This window comes from Lactuca sativa, chromosome 4, assembly GCF_002870075.4.
Source record: "Lactuca sativa cultivar Salinas chromosome 4, Lsat_Salinas_v11, whole genome shotgun sequence".
Classification (NCBI taxonomy): domain Eukaryota; kingdom Viridiplantae; phylum Streptophyta; class Magnoliopsida; order Asterales; family Asteraceae; genus Lactuca; species Lactuca sativa.
This window is the reverse complement of record NC_056626.2, coordinates 297,765,292-297,787,175: the sequence shown is the minus strand read 5'-3', so window position 1 is coordinate 297,787,175 and position 21,884 is coordinate 297,765,292. Positions and strand designations below refer to the sequence as shown.

The following is a 21,884-nucleotide window of genomic DNA, read 5'->3' as shown; positions in this document are numbered from 1 at the left end:
AACAAGCAACCACTTTGAAAGCCGCCATCTGGGCAGCCAAGAATGTTGAGACCCAAATAAGGGAAAAGGGTCTGGAGAAAGTTGAAGTTGGTGAGAAGAGGAAGTCGGAAGGATCCTCAAGACCTGATAATAAGGGAAAGTTCTCGAAGTCTAACCTGGACGACCGAAGGAATGAAGCCAAGTGGTGTGAGAAGTGCAAGAAGAAACACTTCGGAAGATGCGATGGTGAAGTGACGTGCTATAAGTGTGGTAGGACCGGTCACTATTCCAGAGATTGTACATTCGAAAACAAGAAGTGCTACGAATGTGGAAATGATGGGCATATTTCAAAGAACTGTCCAAAGAAAAACGAAGCTGCAAGACCAAATGCACCGCCGAAACCAAGGGCATTTCACATGATCCTCGACGAAGCAGAAAACCGTGCGAGGAATCAAGGATGAGGACTTCATATCCGAAGATCAAGTTATGCAGTAGCCATAGTATTGTATGATGTAGCCTATTAGAGGCATAGCCTAGGGTGAACTTGAACACCTATGTAATCATTTCAAGAAATAATATAAAACCTTTGTTTCGTTATCTGATGTGTTAAGTTGATTCGCTGCATGGTGACTTGGGAAACTGCGAGACAATACTTGGGACGAGTATGAGTAGGTGTGAATGGTAGTAGAGGCCTATACTACCGGAAGCACAGGACTCACACTTGGATCAGGGAAAGTCACAAGGTTACCAAGAAGCTAGTAATTGATTTTGTTTTATTCAAGTGTGTTGTTACCATCGTTTCGGTAATGACTAAGAAGATTGTTGATATTCCGACCCTAGTGGTCATATCGAATCTAGTCCGACTACGATGAGTATGTTGTGTGGTTCAGAGAACCAAGTTTGATGTAGCGTCCGACTTAAACCAAACGGTTGAAATCAAAGCGATCAATAGAAGTATCGCACTCGTTGTTAAAGAAGTTGGTGGATAGAAATGCCTAATGTTAAAGTGTGATTATATCACATTAGAACATGAAGGAAGGCATAGTCTGTTTTAGAATTTAACTCTAGGAGACCTAAGTCTAAGTGTTGCAACATACGATGACAGGTCATTAGAATATGACACATCGATCTATAGTAGTAATAAAAGAACTTATCTCAAGTCCATATCCAGGAAGGATCGAGATTGTGACTTGAAGGTCATAATTTGGAGTCTAACCTGAGGTAGAGAGCAGGTGCACGATCGAGTACTCTTACAGTCAATGAGTTTAAGAGATAGAATTGAAGGAATGTAGAAGTTATAATTATTACCTAGGATGAAGAGATGATGTATGGAGTCATTATACGACCCTGTTTCGTTGATGATTCCGGGACGTAATCATCCTAAGGGGAATATAATTGTAACGCCCGCAAATCCGGGCTAGTCAAATTAGAGGCATTAGGGGTCGAAAACGACTTTTCGACAAAAGATTATTTAGAATAAATAATCTTAACCAAGTTGTAGAGTATGTTACAAGGTTTTCGTACATATAAAGAACGCCGAAATCCGAGTTATAATGAAGAAGTTATGACCCGTTGAAGTTTCGCGACGGAACCGGCACGATACCGGGAAGCGTAAATAGTGAATTTACGATAGAGCGAGATTTAGCCTTAGCGATCTAAACGAAAGTCGTAGAATATGTTAAACTAAGAACATCGATAAAAAGAACGCCCAAATCTGACTTCGTATGAGGAAGTTATGATTTTTCTAAGATTTAGCATAGTAGTGCACAGCCCGAAATCTGAATTTTAGATCGGTCGATTTTTAGCCGACGGGATCTAAATGAAAGTTGTAGTACTCATAAATACCAACGCGTGGATATAAAGAACGTCGATAATAGAGCTCGTATGCAAAAGTTATGGACGAAGCTTAGTCCCTACTTTTCGAGCGCGGCGAATTCGATACAGTTTTGTAAATACGAGATAGAATGAGAATTAGCCAACGAGGTCTAAATGAGAGTTGAAGATCTTATTAATAGGAACTCAACGGTAAAAAGACAGACAAAAACGGAACTCGTATGCGAAAGTTATGGACGAAGCTTAGTCCCTACTTTTCGAGCGCGGCGAATTCGATAAAGTTTTGTAAATCCGAGATAGAATGAGAATTAGCCAACGAGGTCTAAATGAAAGTTGAAGATCTCATTAATAGGAACTCAACGGTAAAAAGACAGACAAAAACGGAACTCGTATGCGAAAGTTATGGACGAAGCTTAGTCCCTACTTTTCGAGCGCGGCGAATTCGATATAGTTTTGTAAATCCGAGATAGAATGAGAATTAGCCAACGAGGTCTAAATGAGAGTTGAAGATCTCATTAATAGGAACTCAACGGTAAAAAGACAGACAAAAACGGAACTCGTATGCGAAAGTTATGGACGAAGCTTAGTCCCTACTTTTCGAGCGCGGCGAATTCGATACAGTTTTGTAAATCCGAGATAGAATGAGAATTAGCCAACGAGGTCTAAATGAAAGTTCAAGATCTCATTAATAGGAACTCAACGGTAAAAAGACAGACAAAAACGGAACTCGTATGCGAAAGTTATGGACGAAGCTTAGTCCCTACTTTTCGAGCGCGGCGAATTCGATACAGTTTTGTAAATCCGAGATAGAATGAGAATTAGCCAACGAGGTCTAAATGAAAGTTGAAGATCTCATTAATAGGAACTCAACGGTAAAAAGACAGACAAAAACGGAACTCGTATGCGAAAGTTATGGACGAAGCTTAGAAACTACTTTACTATAAAACTCCTATAAATACAAGGGTGAACTCCTCATATTTTCTTCACACCATAAGCCTCTCTTTCTCTCTCTAACTTCTCTCTAGCCTCCCTAAACCCCTCCCAAGTCTACGGAACCTCCCTAGCACGAGAAGAAAGCCCCGGAGCGCCCGACGGCTCCGAGAAGAAAAGCTTTCGGCTTGGAAACGCTGCTCCAGCAAAGCCCGGTTTTTAATAAAAATTCGCTGTAAGTGTGCTACGCTTACGCAATTTTAATATAGCTTTCAAATAATTATAGGAATGTTATTAGGTCCTTAAAATAATTATTTGGGCTATTATTATGAGTTATATCGAGTATTATTAACGCTTAATAATACTCGGACTAATTAATTTGTCGCGGTTATCGTTAAACTAAACCCTAGTGGTATCGATACTAGGTTTTATCAAAGGAATATCGTTTTGAGAGTATCGAAGCGCTGTCCGAGTGCTGAGTCACCACCAACTCAGGTGAGTGCATAGTTACTTTCATCTTACACATAGATATGAAGTATTTTAATATAAATTACGTGCTATGTGTGCATATTGTTTGAATACTTGTTGTCTATGCTGGATGAATGATTTATACATGTTTTAAATGATTTAAACTGTATATTTATTTTATATCTACAAATATGTTGGGATAAAACATGGGTAGATGAAATAGTTGGTGAGTGATGAAATAAAATAATGAGAGATAGGTGATGATAGATAGGTGACTATGAATTGGTGATGTAGGATACTACAACCTTGTCCGACAATTTGGAGATGTAGTCATCTACCAGAGTATAGATGGCGACCACGGACCATTATAGACAACCCCGTGGAAACACCAGCAGGCTAGCAACCTGTAGGTGATGAATTACGAGTTCAGGCGATGTTGTAACTACGTATTCATGCGATGATAGTCTAACCCTTATTATGAAGTACGAGTCCAGGCGATGTTGTGGCTACGTATTCATGCGATGATAGACTAACCCTTATCATGATTTACAAGTCCAGGCGATGTTGTGGCTGCGTAATCATGCGATGATACCCTAACTCTTGCTAGACACATATTGAGGGAGTAATCCCCGGATTAGTATTGTCTATGCAATGTAGGCGATGATCCTTAGGTAAAGTTCGTAAGAACAATCATATAAGGAAATACGATGTAAGGAGATGAAAAGTAAATATGATATAAGAGATGACCCTTGAGATAATATCTTTAGGGAAGACTAAAAGAAGATAACGGGGATGGGTAATTGGGTTGATTGTTTGATTGTTTAAACATAATAACTATATTATTGTGGGTTGAAAACCCTATGTACTCACCAGGTTTCCCAACCTGACCCACTCAGTTTATTTACATCACAGGTGACGATATGAAGTGACATTACACTGAGAGATTTAAAGAGATTTAGATCACTAGTGTAAATAATTGTAAGTTCTGTTTATGTTTATGTTTCTGTATTAACAATGACATCCCAAACGTTTTAAAATGAAATAAATACGTTTCTTCGAAAATGTTTTAATAACGTATTTATCGTGTTTTTCTGGGAACAAATTCCGCAACATTTTTATAAAATGAAGTACTCTGATTTTTATAAAGCATAAACAAAATCGGACTTTTCTGGCCGTGATTTTGGGGATGTCACAGTTGGTATCAGAGCATTAGTTTAAGCGAACTAGGAATATGGATTTATTTCTAGACTTAATCTTAGAATGCTAAGCGATGATTGTGAGGTGTGAGCACTAGCTTATTTTAGGAATGATGCCTAAATTGCTTTTATGTGCTAAATGATTTGTTATGCTGTAGTTTGATCGGATCTATGGTCTGTTGCCGACCGGATCTGGAAACCTTATGTGTTTAGGATTCTAAACGTACGACTACGATATTAGAACTAGCATGTAAACGTTTCGGAGTGATAAGGATGATTTAAACGTCAATCCTAAGTAAAGGTCTAGATTCACCTCATTAGGTGTATAGATCAAGATGGTAAGAGCCCGTAGTGGAAACGTAAATGCAAATTGGAACAGAAACCAACCCCCAGTGATTGAGCAAATACCGGTGATGGAAGCCACTGCTGAGCCAGTCACAATGGCCGGAGTGCAAGGGATGATCCAAGCGATGTTGGATTGTCAAATGGAGGAAACCAGGCGTTTGCTCCAGCAAAATCGAGAGGAAGCGACCATTCAGATCGAACGGCCCGAGTTGAACGAGGGGCAGACTAAGGAAGGAAACTACAGTGGGACTGTTGGTCAAGCCAACCCACCAATGGTTAAGCAAAACCACCAGGATGGAGGAAATGATGGACGTGGATGCAAATACAAGGATTTCATGGCGTCCAAACCACCGAGTCTATCTGGAAGCCCGACGCCGGTGGAAGTCATAAACTGGATCTCCGAGATGGAGACGATGTTTGAGAGTTGTGAGTGTAGCAACAGGCAAAAGACCGCTCTCGCGGTTCCTCTGTTGAAATCTGGAGTACTAAGCTGGTGGAAGCTACTAGCTGATTCGATGCCCAAAGGAGAAGCGAACAAGATGTCATGGGAGGATTTTCTGGTGCAGCCAAAAATGCAGTACTACTCTGAACAGGATCTTCTGGAAATCAACAACGAGTTTCAGAATCTAAAGAAGGGAAAGATGAGTGTCATCAAGTATGCTGCAAGTTTTACGGAGAAAATGAAGCTTGTTCCTTATCTAGTTCCAACTGAACTCTCCAAGGTCAATAAGTTTGCCCATGGATTACCAGCAGACTTTGGTCCAATGGTCAAACAAGCAACCACTTTGAAAGCCGCCATCTGGGCAGCCAAGAATGTTGAGACCCAAATAAGGGAAAAGGGTCTGGAGAAAGTTGAAGTTGGTGAGAAGAGGAAGTCGGAAGGATCCTCAAGACCTGATAATAAGGGAAAGTTCTCGAAGTCTAACCTGGACGACCGAAGGAATGAAGCCAAGTGGTGTGAGAAGTGCAAGAAGAAACACTTCGGAAGATGCGATGGTGAAGTGACGTGCTATAAGTGTGGTAGGACCGGTCACTATTCCAGAGATTGTACATTCGAAAACAAGAAGTGCTACGAATGTGGAAATGATGGGCATATTTCAAAGAACTGTCCAAAGAAAAACGAAGCTGCAAGACCAAATGCACCGCCGAAACCAAGGGCATTTCACATGATCCTCGACGAAGCAGAAAACCGTGCGAGGAATCAAGGATGAGGACTTCATATCCGAAGATCAAGTTATGCAGTAGCCATAGTATTGTATGATGTAGCCTATTAGAGGCATAGCCTAGGGTGAACTTGAACACCTATGTAATCATTTCAAGAAATAATATAAAACCTTTGTTTCGTTATCTGATGTGTTAAGTTGATTCGCTGCATGGTGACTTGGGAAACTGCGAGACAATACTTGGGACGAGTATGAGTAGGTGTGAATGGTAGTAGAGGCCTATACTACCGGAAGCACAAGACTCACACTTGGATCAGGGAAAGTCACAAGGTTACCAAGAAGCTAGTAATTGATTTTGTTTTATTCAAGTGTGTTGTTACCATCGTTTCGGTAATGACTAAGAAGATTGTTGATATTCCGACCCTAGTGGTCATATCGAATCTAGTCCGACTACGATGAGTATGTTGTGTGGTTCAGAGAACCAAGTTTGATGTAGCGTCCGACTTAAACCAAACGGTTGAAATCAAAGCGATCAATAGAAGTATCGCACTCGTTGTTAAAGAAGTTGGTGGATAGAAATGCCTAATGTTAAAGTGTGATTATATCACATTAGAACATGAAGGAAGGCATAGTCTGTTTTAGAATTTAACTCTAGGAGACCTAAGTCTAAGTGTTGCAACATACGATGACAGGTCATTAGAATATGACACATCGATCTATAGTAGTAATAAAAGAACTAATCTCAAGTCCATATCCAGGAAGGATCGAGATTGTGACTTGAAGGTCATAATTTGGAGTCTAACCTGAGGTAGAGAGCAGGTGCACGATCGAGTACTCTTACAGTCAATGAGTTTAAGAGATAGAATTGAAGGAATGTAGAAGTTATAATTATTACCTAGGATGAAGAGATGATGTATGGAGTCATTATACGACCCTGTTTCGTTGATGATTCCGGGACGTAATCATCCTAAGGGGAATATAATTGTAACGCCCGCAAATCCGGGCTAGTCAAATTAGAGGCATTAGGGGTCGAAAACGACTTTTCGACAAAAGATTATTTAGAATAAATAATCTTAACCAAGTTGTAGAGTATGTTACAAGGTTTTCGTACATATAAAGAACGCCGAAATCCGAGTTATAATGAAGAAGTTATGACCCGTTGAAGTTTCGCGACGGAACCGGCACGATACCGGGAAGCGTAAATAGTGAATTTACGATAGAGCGAGATTTAGCCTTAGCGATCTAAACGAAAGTCGTAGAATATGTTAAACTAAGAACATCGATAAAAAGAACGCCCAAATCTGACTTCGTATGAGGAAGTTATGATTTTTCTAAGATTTAGCATAGTAGTGCACAGCCCGAAATCTGAATTTTAGATCGGTCGATTTTTAGCCGACGGGATCTAAATGAAAGTTGTAGTACTCATAAATACCAACGCGTGGATATAAAGAACGTCGATAATAGAGCTCGTATGCAAAAGTTATGGACGAAGCTTAGTCCCTACTTTTCGAGCGCGGCGAATTCGATACAGTTTTGTAAATACGAGATAGAATGAGAATTAGCCAACGAGGTCTAAATGAGAGTTGAAGATCTCATTAATAGGAACTCAACGGTAAAAAGACAGACAAAAACGGAACTCGTATGCGAAAGTTATGGATGAAGCTTAGTCCCTACTTTTCGAGCGCGGCGAATTCGATACAGTTTTGTAAATCCGAGATAGAATGAGAATTAGCCAACGAGGTCTAAATGAAAGTTGAATATCTCATTAATAGGAACTCAACGGTAAAAAGACAGACAAAAACGGAACTCGTATGCGAAAGTTATGGACGAAGTTTAGTCCCTACTTTTCGAGCGCGGCGAATTCGATACAGTTTTGTAAATCCGAGATAGAATGAGAATTAGCCAACGAGGTCTAAATGAGAGTTGAAGATCTCATTAATAGGAACTCAACGGTAAAAAGACAGACAAAAACGGAACTCGTATGCGAAAGTTATGGACGAAGCTTAGTCCCTACTTTTCGAGCGCGGCGAATTCGATACAGTTTTGTAAATCCGAGATAGAATGAGAATTAGCCAATGAGGTCTAAATGAAAGTTGAAGATCTCATTAATAGGAACTCAACGGTAAAAAGACAGACAAAAACGGAACTCGTATGCGAAAGTTATGGACGAAGCTTAGAGACTACTTTACTATAAAACTCCTATAAATACAAGGGTGAACTCCTCATATTTTCTTCACACCATAAGCCTCTCTTTCTCTCTCTAACTTCTCTCTAGCCTCCCTAAACCCCTCCCAAGTCTACGGAACCTCCCTAGCACGAGAAGAAAGCCCCGGAGCGCCCGACGGCTCCGAGAAGAAAAGCTTTCGGCTTGGAAACGCTGCTCCAGCAAAGCCCGGTTTTTAATAAAAATTCGCTGTAAGTGTGCTACGCTTACGCAATTTTAATATAGCTTTCAAATAATTATAGGAATGTTATTAGGTCCTTAAAATAATTATTTGGGCTATTAATATGAGTTATATCGAGTATTATTAACGCTTAATAATACTCGGACTAATTAATTTGTCGCGGTTATCGTTAAACTAAACCCTAGTGGTATCGATACTAGGTTTTATCAAAGGAATATCGTTTTGAGAGTATCGAAGCGCTGTCCGAGTGCTGAGTCACCACCAACTCAGGTGAGTGCATAGTTACTTTCATCTTACACATAGATATGAAGTATTTTAATATAAATTACGTGCTATGTGTGCATATTGTTTGAATACTTGTTGTCTATGCTGGATGAATGATTTATACATGTTTTAAATGATTTAAACTGTATATTTATTTTATATCTACAAATATGTTGGGATAAAACATGGGTAGATGAAATAGTTGGTGAGTGATGAAATAAAATAATGAGAGATAGGTGATGATAGATAGGTGACTATGAATTGGTGATGTAGGATACTACAACCTTGTCCGACAATTTGGAGATGTAGTCATCTACCAGAGTATAGATGGCGACCATGGACTATTATAGACAACCCCGTGGAAACACCAGCAGGCTAGCAACCTGTAGGTGATGAATTACGAGTTCAGGCGATGTTGTAACTACGTATTCATGCGATGATAGTCTAACCCTTATTATGAAGTACGAGTCCAAGCGATGTTGTGGCTACGTATTCATGCGATGATAGACTAACCCTTATCATGATTTACAAGTCCAGGCGATGTTGTGGTTGCGTAATCATGCGATGATACCCTAACTCTTGCTAGACACATATTAAGGGAGTAATCCCCGGATTAGTATTGTCTATGCAATGTAGGCGATGATCCTTAGGTAAAGTTCGTAAGAACAATCATATAAGGAAATACGATGTAAGGAGATGAAAAGTAAATATGATATAAGAGATGACCCTTGAGATAATATCTTTAGGGAAGACTAAAAGAAGATAACGGGGATGGGTAATTGGGTTGATTGTTTGATTGTTTAAACATAATAACTATATTATTGTGGGTTGAAAACCCTATGTACGCACCAGGTTTCCCAACCTGACCCACTCAGTTTATTTACATCACAGGTGACGATATGAAGTGACATTACACAGAGAGATTTAAAGAGATGTAGATCACTAGTGTAAATAATTGTAAGTTCTGTTTATGCTTATGTTTCTGTATTAACAATGACATCCCAAACGTTTTAAAATGAAATAAATACGTTTCTTTGAAAATGTTTTAATAACGTATTTATCGTGTTTTTCTGGGAACAAATTCCGCAACATTTTTATAAAATGAAGTACTCTGATTTTTATAAAGCATAAACAAAATCGGTCTTTTCTGGCCGTGATTTTGGGGATATCACATATTGTGTGTTGGTAATTTGGGGGAAACCTCACTAAGTGTTGGCTTATAGTTCTGGGTTATGTTTCAGGTAGTTTAGAGGATCGCGGGAAGACGAAGGCGTGACCATACACATCATCATGTTTTGGACTTATGATTTTGGGAAAACTCTGATATGGAACATGTTTTGAAAACTATGTTGTAAACGATTTATGTTTTGGTTAGATTTTAAAACTTTAAATTTTCATGGATTTTATGGATGTTACATCTCGACACCCGAGCACAAATACATTCTTTCCAATATCAGCTAGTACTTGTATCATTTATTTACAATTTAATATAAGTTCTAAGGCATGTGACTTTATCACATCCTGAGGTGTTATGTCGGAGATCCAAAAGCATTAAGGGCTTTCCTCATAATTCTTTGTGTTCTTACATTTATTTTGATTTTCTTACTATTGTTTGATCGTCAAACCCTTGTTTCAGTTTTTTTCTTGGTTGTTAACTTATTTTTTCAAAATTGTCAAGATACTTTGTGGTATCTTGGTTTCTTTTTTGAGTTTCTTAAAGCTCTATTATGCATATTCACTTATTAATCACTTTATAACTATCTTTGTCCCAAAGATACACTTTTTCATATTACGAAACATTACATTTTCATTAAACACTTTTCTGAACATTTTAGTTTTCTACCCAAGATCTTGGGCACGAGCAAGATCTTTGGCATATTTCAAGATATTTAACATCACACCACACTAACTAATTTGGTTACAAAATTAGTTTGTTAAATTTTTACTAAAAAACCATCTTTAGACTTATAATTTATTATTTCAAAATTTGTCATTATTAAGGTTTTAATAAAAAAAATATTTTTATTTTAAAACCATACCTTGTTACATCTTATGTTCACATTTTAAACTTTGAAAAACCAAACTCCATGTGATAATTATTTTGACCAAAATATTATTTGAGCATGTGATAACTTATTTTTCAACCACACATAATAACAACATTTAAATAAACAATATAAGCATGCATACTAGCACAAAACAAGCCATGAGTCTAACATAAAAGAGTTAAGTCCTTTTGCTAAGGCTCAAAATTGACCAAAATCTTCATGTTGTTCTTCATGCTCCCATTTTCTTTGACAATATACTTTGTAGAAATTTTATAAAAGTTATACACGTTTATAGAACTCATATAAATCCGTGGGTACCACCATAGATCTTCAAAATGGTCATCATCTTCATCTTTTTACATTTTATATAAAATAAACTAGTCGAACGCTGATCTATTACTTACAAAATAGTAAATATGAAAACTAGTTGTTTATTATTACATACCATATGAATAAAAGAATATTACAACAATTTTAATGAATCATCACAGACAACACAATAAAGTCCATGGCTTGTTTATGCACTCTAAAATAAATTCACATAAAACAACCTTTATTTTTCCAAGACAACTTTAAATGAAAAAATATGCATTTAAATTTTTGTCGCATAAAATAAAATTTATAAAGTTGTCATAAAAAATAAAGTTATCCAAATAATCATAAATTCTAATCAATCTTAAAAGATACTCTCATACCAATTGTTTTCTTTTTATTCAAGAATTGTTTCAAAAACACAAGATTAGCAATGGAAGACTTTTATAAATTTGAATAAAAATACTAGTTTATACCCACCAAAGAATCTACTTTCGAAATTGGAAAGAAAACAACCATAGAGGAAGTAAAAGTATAACAACCTTTGTAGTCATTTAAATCCTAAAGGGGATGCTAGAATGTTGATGAAGATGGAAAAAATTCAAAAAAGAATCTCTCAATGTGTATCCACCAAACCACCAATGTATGCTAGTCTTTCACTTGTATGTAGTTATTCTTAAGCCTCTAAGACTTGTATAAAATAAGTCCTCAAAAGAGAAGCAACTAAAATACCTAAAAACTACACAAACTATTTGCTAGAGGGAAGATAGGGGAGGGCCAAGGAGCTCTCGACTTTCATGAAAAAAGAAAGAACAAAAACTAGCAAGTTCTCTCTCTCTCTCTCTCTCTCTCTCTCTCTCTCTCTCTCTCTTAAACTCACACATGTAAATGAAATCTCATGCTTTCATTTAATGAAATCATGACTTGAAAGTAACCCATAAATTGTAAGTGAAAGTTAAAGCAAATAAACCTTCCATACTTGTCCTTATATGGACGGTTCTATATAGAGAAAAAGGGATGTAGTTACTAGCACTTTCATACTATTATTATAATGTACACAATATATACTAGTGGTCTTCTATAAGTCCATAATGTTGAATGTGACATTTAAATCATACTATGTGATTAAATGTAACTAGTTATACTCTCTCTAATTATTATTTTTCACAAAACAATAATTCCCCAATTAAGTACAAGTGTTGATTTGTTTTATTAATAATCATATTACTTAATAAATAACCAATTAGTGTTTACCTGCTATAAGGTGTAACCCTATAGAATCATATGTTATTAGAAAATATTATTTCATAATGGTTCTTGACCATAAAGATCTTTCATTATCTAGTATTTATATATAAGACAAGTAATTATCCAAAAGATTTGACTTTCAAATCTTTTCACTTAATCCCTTGATAATCTACAAGTTTCCATTAATTAATTATACACTTAATTAATTAACAAACTAGATTCTTATAATTCTCTTGTGTCATTAATTGTTCAATTTTGTTCTTATACCCAAAAGGACACTGCCATTAATAGTAATATTATATACGAGTTGTGGCTATGGGCACTGTATTCCAACACTAAAGATTTTTGTAGGGAATCAATTTTTGATAGAAGTGTTTTGTATTCGTTTAATCTGTTTGTTCAAAGGAATATCAAACTAAAAGTTAGTTGGGTTTCTTGGCTACAAAACCCTTTATTGCTTATACCTTTGTAACTGTTTGTTTCTAGTTTTTTGTAAGTTTTATAATACTTCCTCATTAAAATTAAAATTAAAATAAAAAGTTACACTAAGGAAATATTCACACTATTATATTAAAGGAGGGGGGAGCCATGGTATAAAAAAAAATGATGAAGACATTACTCCTGAACTGAGAAGGCAGAAAGGAAACCATTGACTTAAGGGATTTAACGATATAGAAGAGAGAGAGAGAGAGAGAGAGAGAGAGAGAGAAGGGGAGGAAAAAGACCAAAGCAACCGTATGTTTCTTCCACATGATAGCACTTAATGGTACTTCATTAACAATTGTTACACCTAGGGACTAAAGATGCAGTGAAATGAAAGTTTAGTTGACAAATGATGTAACAAATGAAACATTTCCATAAATTTTTACATACCACAGGAGGAGACTTACCGGTTATGAAGTTGGCTACAAATGATGAAATCTTAACAAATGCATAACATAAAATAAAATGGTTACAAACGAGTCTTAAGAGACATTTACCATTGAATAACTTACAAAGATGCACAATGGGGGCAATGTTTGTATTGGCGTCATTGAAATTTTGGCTTAATGTTAGCTATGTAAACATGTAAAGTAGGGTAGAGCATGGGTCGGTTTGGACAAAAACCGAACCAAAACTAATGATATCGGTTTTCAAATATTTAAAACCAAACCCTAAACCCAAACTGATGGGTTTGGTCTTTCGATTATTTGGTTTTCCAAACTCGGTTTTGGGTTTAAACTAGGGGTGTAAAAAAATGAATCCGATTAACTCGACCCGACCCTAACTGGAATAAGGCACTTAGGGTCGGGTTAAATATTGTCAAAATTTTTAATCAGGTTATTCGGGCTAACATGAAATACCCGAACTATAGTTAGGGTTGGGTTTAGGGTTGATTTTTTTATAAAAATCAAGTTTCGAGTTAACTCGATTAACCTAATAAAGGTATACTACAACATTTACATATTCATATTTCATTCCACCTCAAGTCTTCTATTTTTGTATATTATGTGGCCTAAAAAAGAGGAAAATAAAATGTAACAGATTTATAGAACTAAATAGTAAAATAATATGCAATAGTATTTTAGTGGCCTAAAATAAGAAATACATAGCCTCAAATCAAATGCATATTGCTTTGTACTTGTACAGTACAAACAAGTACAATAAACATATGCATTCATTTGGATTTACCACCTCAAAATTTAAGTTAATGAAGATAAACCTTATTATAAATATGGCATAACATTTATATCTTACAATGTAACCCGATTAACCCGACCCTATAAACTCGGACCCGAATAACCCGATCTCAATTAACCCATGCCTTAATAGGGTTGGGTTTCGAGTGAAATTACTTTTGTACAAAACCCGAACCGACCCATTTAACCCGAAATCTAATCGGGTTGACCTACATAACAACCTAGTTTAAACCCAAACCGTAACATCCCATTTTTCAAGTAGTTTCATATTCATCCCTCGGATTTGAATTATGTCACTTTTGGCCTTTGGGTTGGAAGGAAGTGGCAAGAAAGGACCAAGCATGAAAAGATGGCAATTAGGCAAGTATTCCCAACATAGAAGTTTAAATGATCGCGAGTGTAGGAGGAGTAATATCGTACGCCCAACGTACTCCCAGAGACCCTAAACCCTAATTTTGGGGCTAACCACTATATAAATAGCTTTATGGCTCAAACCCTAGCCTCCTTATCAGCCACCCTAACCTCAGAGAAACCCTAAAACGTCTCATCCTTTTCATATTTGGGTGATCTTGACCTTGAGAGGCTCGTTTTGGTGGTGTAACCTTGGAAAGGGAAAAGAAGAAGCTGGCAAGGAAGAACTTGGGAAGTTGGAGCTCATAGATCTGGGATAGCATCATCATCTGGAACTCCTTGGAGGTATAAAGTTCATAACTTTACCTAAGAGTGCTTAGATCTAGTAAGGTTTAGTTTTGAAGTAATTTTGGTCCAAAGGTGGAAGCTTTATAGACCAAATCTGATTTCCAGGCCAAGGGTTGCCACCCTTGGTGCTAAATGAGTCCCTAAGGCAGAAAGTTGCCACCTTGATGGTCTTAATGGATTCATGCAAGAGTTAAGACCATCTTCATGGAAGTAGTACATCATTTTCGGAGTTCGGGCTTGGTTGGGACAAGTAAAGTCACCAAGTTAGTGACTTTATTGATTAAGACGTTGGAAAGGACTTGGATCTGTGATTGTAGCTTCTGAATCTAAGTATTAAGCACTTAATGGGAAAATGACTTATCATGGGAGTACGCTGAGCGTAAAAGCAAGTACTCTTAGCGTACGCACCATTTGGCTAGTACGCTTAGCGTACATAGGAGTACGCCCAACGTACTCATCAGTTATGGGGCTTATGGATTTTGGGCCTTGGTTTGGGCCATGCAGGGGGAGTTTGGTCCTTTGGGCCTTAGTGGGCCATCAGGAGTCAGATATAGTGGGCCAAGAAGATGTTTGGGCTTAGGGTAAGGCTCATAAGAGGGATTGGGCCCAATTTAGCAAATTGGGCCATTAGTGGGCGACTAATGGGTTTGGAAAGCCCATCCAGTGTTGGGCTTTTTATATTATGATTTTGAGCCATAGATATGGACCAAGTTGGACTAGGGGTAAAATGGTTATTTTACCCAAAGGAGGATTGTTGTTTTGAACTAAGTGATATTCTGGTATTGATTGCTTTGGGAGTCGAGAGATCAACGGTTCGGGATTTTTGGTGAGGCAACGATTCAGGAGTTCAATTCTTCGTTTCAGATCGACAGTGCGAAGTGAGTTATCCTCACAATACTCAAGGGTCTAAGGCACCAAGGCCGACCCTTTTCGGATTGTTATCCTGATGTTATATGTTGTTATGATCTGTTATATCGGTATCCTGGTAGATAGGATGTTATATGCTGTTATGATCTGTTAGATCGGTATCCTGGAAGATAGGATGATATATGTTGTCATGATCCGTTAGATCAGTATCCTGGTAGACAGGATGTTATATGTTGCTATGATCCGTTAGATCAGTATCCTGGTAGACAGGATGTTATATGTTGCTATGATTCGTTAGATCAGTATCCTGGTAGATAGGATGTTGTTATGTTGTTATGATATGTTAGATTGGTTTGTCTGTCTATAGACTGTTATTTGTTATATGTGCACATGTTTGTTTGGCAGTTGAGGCTTATCTGCTTTGTGCGAAAGCCAATAGACCTGGGCATTCCAACCTGTTGGTTGTGAGTCGTGAGTATTCCATCCCGAGGATGATTTGACTCATAGTATGTGGGCATTCCAATTTGTTGGTTGTGGGCCTGGGGTATTCCAACATGATGGTTGACCGGACCCATAGTATGTTGTTTATGATTATATGTGTATTGTTACGGGTATAGGTATTTTGGGGTAACTCACTAAGCTTTCGGGCTTACAATTTCAGATTATTGTTTCAGGTTCAGCGGATGGCCGCGGGAAGACGAATGCATGACCGTACACTTCCTCGATTGATGATTATGATTTCTAGGAACTCTAATGTTTAAACTATTTTGAAAACAAATTGTAATGACTGGATGATTTTAAATGATTTAAAAAGTTTTAAATTGGCTCGAATTTTATGGATGTTGCAGAAAACTTGTACAAAACTTTAACTTGCTAAGAATTGATTTGCTAGTGTTGCTTATGTAAAAGATGAATAGGACCTATGTTTCATGTTTTGTCCAATGTGGGACAAATTTGAGAATTAAGACAAACAATTTGGAAAAGGTATAGGATAAGCAATTGTCAAACAAAATAAAACCCATCATGTCAAAAGCCAACATTTGAAACTGGGCATCCCGCTTTAAGTGTTCAGTGCCTTAACCATTTGGATAATTTAGTACTTGTGGAGTTTTCACAGCATTATAATAAAATACGTATATAATAGAAAGACCCTCATTTTCATAATATTAGAACAGTTGTTACTCCAAAACATGCTACATGCATATTCACAAATAATATTTTACATTGATAATTTATTTACAAATGACTGGATACAAACCAACTAAGTTTAAGTTTATTACAAAACTACCCAGGATATTGTATATTTTATACATACTAAAACTTAAATACAAAAGTAATAGTATAAGATATTTTAATTCTTCCAACAGTATAAAGCTATACTGGATTCTTATTACCTGCAATATATTAAAACATTGAGAGGGTAAGCGGTGACGCTTATTAAGTTCAATAATAGATGCAATATAACGTTATGTCATATACATATTACAATATGGCAGAAGCAAAGAGGAACAAGAAACAACAAGGGCATATGTGAATCACGTGACAAACTTTCCATATCAATCAATGACTTGATTCAAAGATATATAATCAATGAGACATAACAATTTCCAAACTTGATATATATCAATAAAGCTTCGGCCCAAATGGCACAGAAGACATATAATTTCTAATGAACATTATGGTAGATTTCAGGCTTATAGACCTGTCTAACCATTTGCCAACACCATGGAATAGAAATCATTCTCTTACAGAGACACGTTCTACATACACAGAGGCTACATACCAGTACCAACGTGAATCTAAGTCCTTTCACTGATCTCGAGGCTTCGGGGGAAGACGGAATGAAAGAAATATAGGTTAAAGGGTGAAATTTGGCAATTTTCTCAAAAATACTCGGGAGGTCTCGCACCCTTTATATAGGTGCGAGCCTCGGATCCGAAGCAAGAGGGAAGGAGGGCAGGTGTCGCGAGGCTGTGAGGCTCGGTACACGCGGCAGCTGGATGGAGGCTCTAATCCGAATGTGAGGCGAGGTTCGGAAGGCGCCACCGGGTGCGAGGCGCGTCGGATGCTGGTTGGGCCGCAACTTCGATCCAATCCGAAGGCAACACGCGTCGGTATCGGATTCGACCACTGCTTCGGACGTGTCATCGGGTCGGACACGGGGCGGTTCGCGAGAGCGAGTGACGTGGCCGGTACTGTTCATGCGAAAATTCTCGGAAATTATGCCCAAATCTTCTAAAATCCATAACTTTCGCGTACGGACTCCCTTTTTGATGTTCTTTATATGCACGCGTAGCTAAAACAATGCTCTACAACTTTTGTTTAGACTTCGTCGGCTAATTTTGACTTTTATTTTAATATTATTATTTTTAACAGATCGGGAGAGGAAAATCCTTTAAAAATTTATAACTTCTTCATCCGACGTCCGTTTTCTTCAGACTTTTTACCGTTGTACTACTATTGATGACACCTCCGATTCTCGTTTAGGTTGTGTCGGTTAAATATCGCTCGATCTTTATTTCAAGTTTTTAGCTGTCTACCGCTAATCCGAAACTTAGAAAAATCATAACTTCCTCATACAAAGTCAGATTTAAAAGTTCTTTATATGAAAGTTTATTATTTTAACGAGTTCTACAACTTTCATTTAGATCACTAATGCTAAAAAGTAGTTTATCGAAAACTAAATTTTTACGCGACATAGTGTTTGCCGGATTTGTGACGGATCTTCGATTGGTCATAACTTCTTTGTTATAACTCGGATTTCGACGAGGTTTTCGTCTAAACTTTTCTAACGAGATTCTTTACAACTTTGAATAATAAAATTTTACTTATTTCAAATTTTAAATTTTCGCTAAATTTCACTATATGACATTTGATTGGAATCTCATAAGACTTCTAATACCTTCTGAATGATTCTAAGCATAGTTTTACTTTATTTCTAGTAAAAACCATATGTTAGAACTCAACATTCAAATTTACATAATATTTCGTAGTATTATTCACTTTTATAATTTACAATACACGATAACTGAACGTGTATGTTACAAATACCTCCTCCTTTTGAGGATTTCATCCCCAAAATTACATTGATTAAAACAAATAGGGATATTTCGCTTTTATTTCACTCTTATTTTCCCAAGTATAATTTGGGCCTCGATGGTGTTTCCACTTGACAAGCACCAACTCTATTTCTTTATTACGTAGATTAGTTGTTCTTTCATTCACGATCTCTTCAGGCTCTTCTATATATCTTAACTTATTATCCAATTTCACCTCGGATAATGGAACCGTTTCATCATAGATGTTCAAGCATTTGCGCAGATAACTCACATGAAAGACATCATGAATACTTACCAAATCTTCAGGTAATTCCAAGCGGTATGCTTGCTTACCAATTCTTTGAATGATTTTGAATGGACCAACAAATCTGGGACTTAGTTTTCCTTTCTTTCTAAATCGCATAAGACCTTTCCATGGGGATACCCATTACTAAATCACCCACCTGGAATTCTATGGGTCGTCTCCTCTTTTCTGTATAGGACTTTTGTCGATCCTGGGCCACTTTCATTCTTCCACGTACGATTTGAATCTTGTCGGTGGCATCTTGAATCATTTCAGGGCCTCCTAGGATTTTATGTCCTACTTCACGCCAACATAATGGAGTATGACACTTGCGACCATATAATGCTTCATATGGTGGCATTCTGAATGAAGTGTGATAACTGTTATTATACGAGAATTCGACAAGCGGTAAATACTTATCTCAGTTACCACCGAACTCCAAAACACATGCACGAAGCATATCTTCTACTGTTTGGATTGTTCTCTCCGTCTGACCGTCTGTCTGGGGATGATAAGTTGTGCTAAGAGCAATTCGAGATGCCAATTCACATTGCATACTCGCCCAAAAATGAGAAGTAAAACGAGTATCACGATCGGAAATGATCTTCAGTGGCACACAATGTCTTGCAACAATTTCATCTAGGTATACTTGTGCGTATTTCTCCATTGGATTTGTTTCACGCATGGCGAGAAAATGTGTACTCTTAGTCAGGCGGTCGACGATTACCCAAATGCTATCATGCTGTCTAGCAGTCTTTGGCAATTTGGTAATAAAATACATGGACAGTTCTTCCCATTTACATACAGGAACACTAACACTTTCTGGGGGTTCCGTAAGGCTTTTGGTGCTCTGTTTTGACTTGTAAGCATATCAAGCATTCTTGTAAATATCTTCCAATGTCTCTCTTTAATCCTGGCCACCAATAGTCAGCCCGTATATCATAGTACATTTTGCTTGTACCAGGATGTATTGACAGTTTAGATTTATGGGCTTCATCTAAAATCTTCTATCCTAATCCGCCAATCTTTGGAATCCATAACCGATTCTTAAATACCTTCAATCCTCTTAGATCATCAAGTAAAACATCGGTATAATGTACCATCCCTTCTTTCTTCATATTTTCTGGTTTTAAGGCTTCTTCTTGCCATTTCTCTTGTTCATCTAGAATAGTAAATTTTACTGTGGTATGAGTAATAGCATAACACATACTATTACGATAAACTTTTCTGCTAAGTGCATCGGCAACTACGTTGGCTTTTCCAGGATGATATAGGATTTCACAGTCACAATCTTTGATCAGCTCCATGGCTCGTTGTTGTCTCATATTCAAAGTTTGCTGACTGAATATATACTTGAGACTTTTTTGGTCGGTAAATAATTGCCATTTTATACCAAAAAGATAATGCCTCCAAAGTTTTAGGGCAAATACCACTGTAGCGAGTTCGAGATCATGAGTGGGATAATTCTTTTCATAATCTTTCAGTTGTCTTGAGGCATAGGCTATCACTTTACCACGTTGCTTCAACACACAACCGAGTCCCAATCTTGAAGCATCGCTATATACGGAGAAATCATCATCACCTTCTGGGAGTGATAAGATTGGAGCATGATTCAAAAGATCTTTTAGAGTTAAGAAAGCTTTTTCTTGGGCTTCACCCCATTCGAACTTTACTTCCTTCCGCATAAGACTCGTGAGAGGCACGACTATACGGGAAAAGTCTTTAATGAATCTTCGGTAATACCCCGCAAGACCCATGAAACTGCGAATTTCGGAAGCATTACGGGGCACTTCCTAATTTTGAATAGCTTCAATTTTAATAGGATCTACGGATACACCGTTACCAGAAATAACATGGCCGAGAAATTGAACTTGGCAAAGCCAAAATTCACATTTCGAGAATTTAGCGTATAATTTCTCCTTTCGAAGAAGTTCTAATACAACACGAATATGAATAGCATGATCAGCTTCAGACTTTGAATAGATTAGAATATCGTCAATGAATACGATGACAGATTTATCGAGCATTGGGCGGCATACCCGATTTATCATATCCATGAATACAGCAGGAGCATTTGTTAGACCGAACGGCATGACAAGGAATTCATAATGCCCATATCGAGTACGAAAAGCAGTCTTCCGTACATCCTGCTCGCGAACTTTCAACTGATGATAGCTAGATCTCAAATCAATCTTCGATAAATAGTTAACACCCTGAAGTTGATCAAATAAATCATCAATGCGAGGTAGTGGGTACTTGTTCTTGATATTCACCTTATTCAGCTCACAATAATCAATGCACATCTGCATCGATCTGTCCTTCTTCTTAACAAACAATACCGGAGCACCCCAAGGAGAGGTACTCGGTCGGATAAAGCCTTTGTCAAGTAATTCCTGCAGTTGGATCATCATTTCTTTCATCTCAGCTAGTGCAAGACGATAAGGAGTCTTTGCAATCGGAGCAACACCAGGCATAAGGTCAATTTGGAATTCTACTTGCCTGTCCGGAGGAAGTCCACGAAATTCTTCGGGAAAAACATCAGGATATTCTATAACTACAGGAACATCATTTACAGCTTTCTTCTCCTCTTTTGAGATATCAATTGTGTAGGCCAGATAGATAGAACATCCCTTCGACATGAATTTATGAGCTTTGAGGAAAGAGATTATTTTTAAGTTTCTTTGTTCACCGTAGACATAAATAGGATTCTCTCCTTCAATAGTAATGTGTAATATGTTTTCATAGCATAAGAGTTCTGCGTGATTCTTTGGCAACCAAACCATGCCGAGAATAATATCGAAGTTGGGCAAGGAGATAGGGATCAGATTAGCAAGAAAATTATAGCCTTCAATTTCTATAACGCAATCCCTATAGACTTTATCAGCAAGTAATGATATACTTCCCGCAATATCTACGTGAAATGGTTGGGCGAGTACATAGCAAGCAATTTGAAAGGAATGCGCAAATTCATAAGACACAAAAGAGTCTGAGGCACCATAATCAAATAATATGTGAGCAGGTCTAGAGTTGACAAGAAATGTATCCGTCACAACATCCGGGTCCTCGCGTGCTTCCTCTGTGGTAATCTGGAATGCACGATCCTTAG

General features: G+C 37.4%; 1 long non-coding RNA gene across 1 annotated transcript; it reads left to right on the top strand.

Moving 5' to 3' along the window:
- The first annotated feature begins 8,149 nt into the window (after positions 1-8,149).
- On the top strand, positions 8,150-10,047 carry LOC128133923 (uncharacterized). The gene is made up of 4 exons (XR_008232236.1): positions 8,150-8,329; positions 8,520-8,589; positions 9,475-9,540; positions 9,825-10,047. It is a non-coding gene; the product is annotated as an uncharacterized LOC128133923 (long non-coding RNA).
- Positions 10,048-21,884: the final 11,837 nt, after the last annotated feature.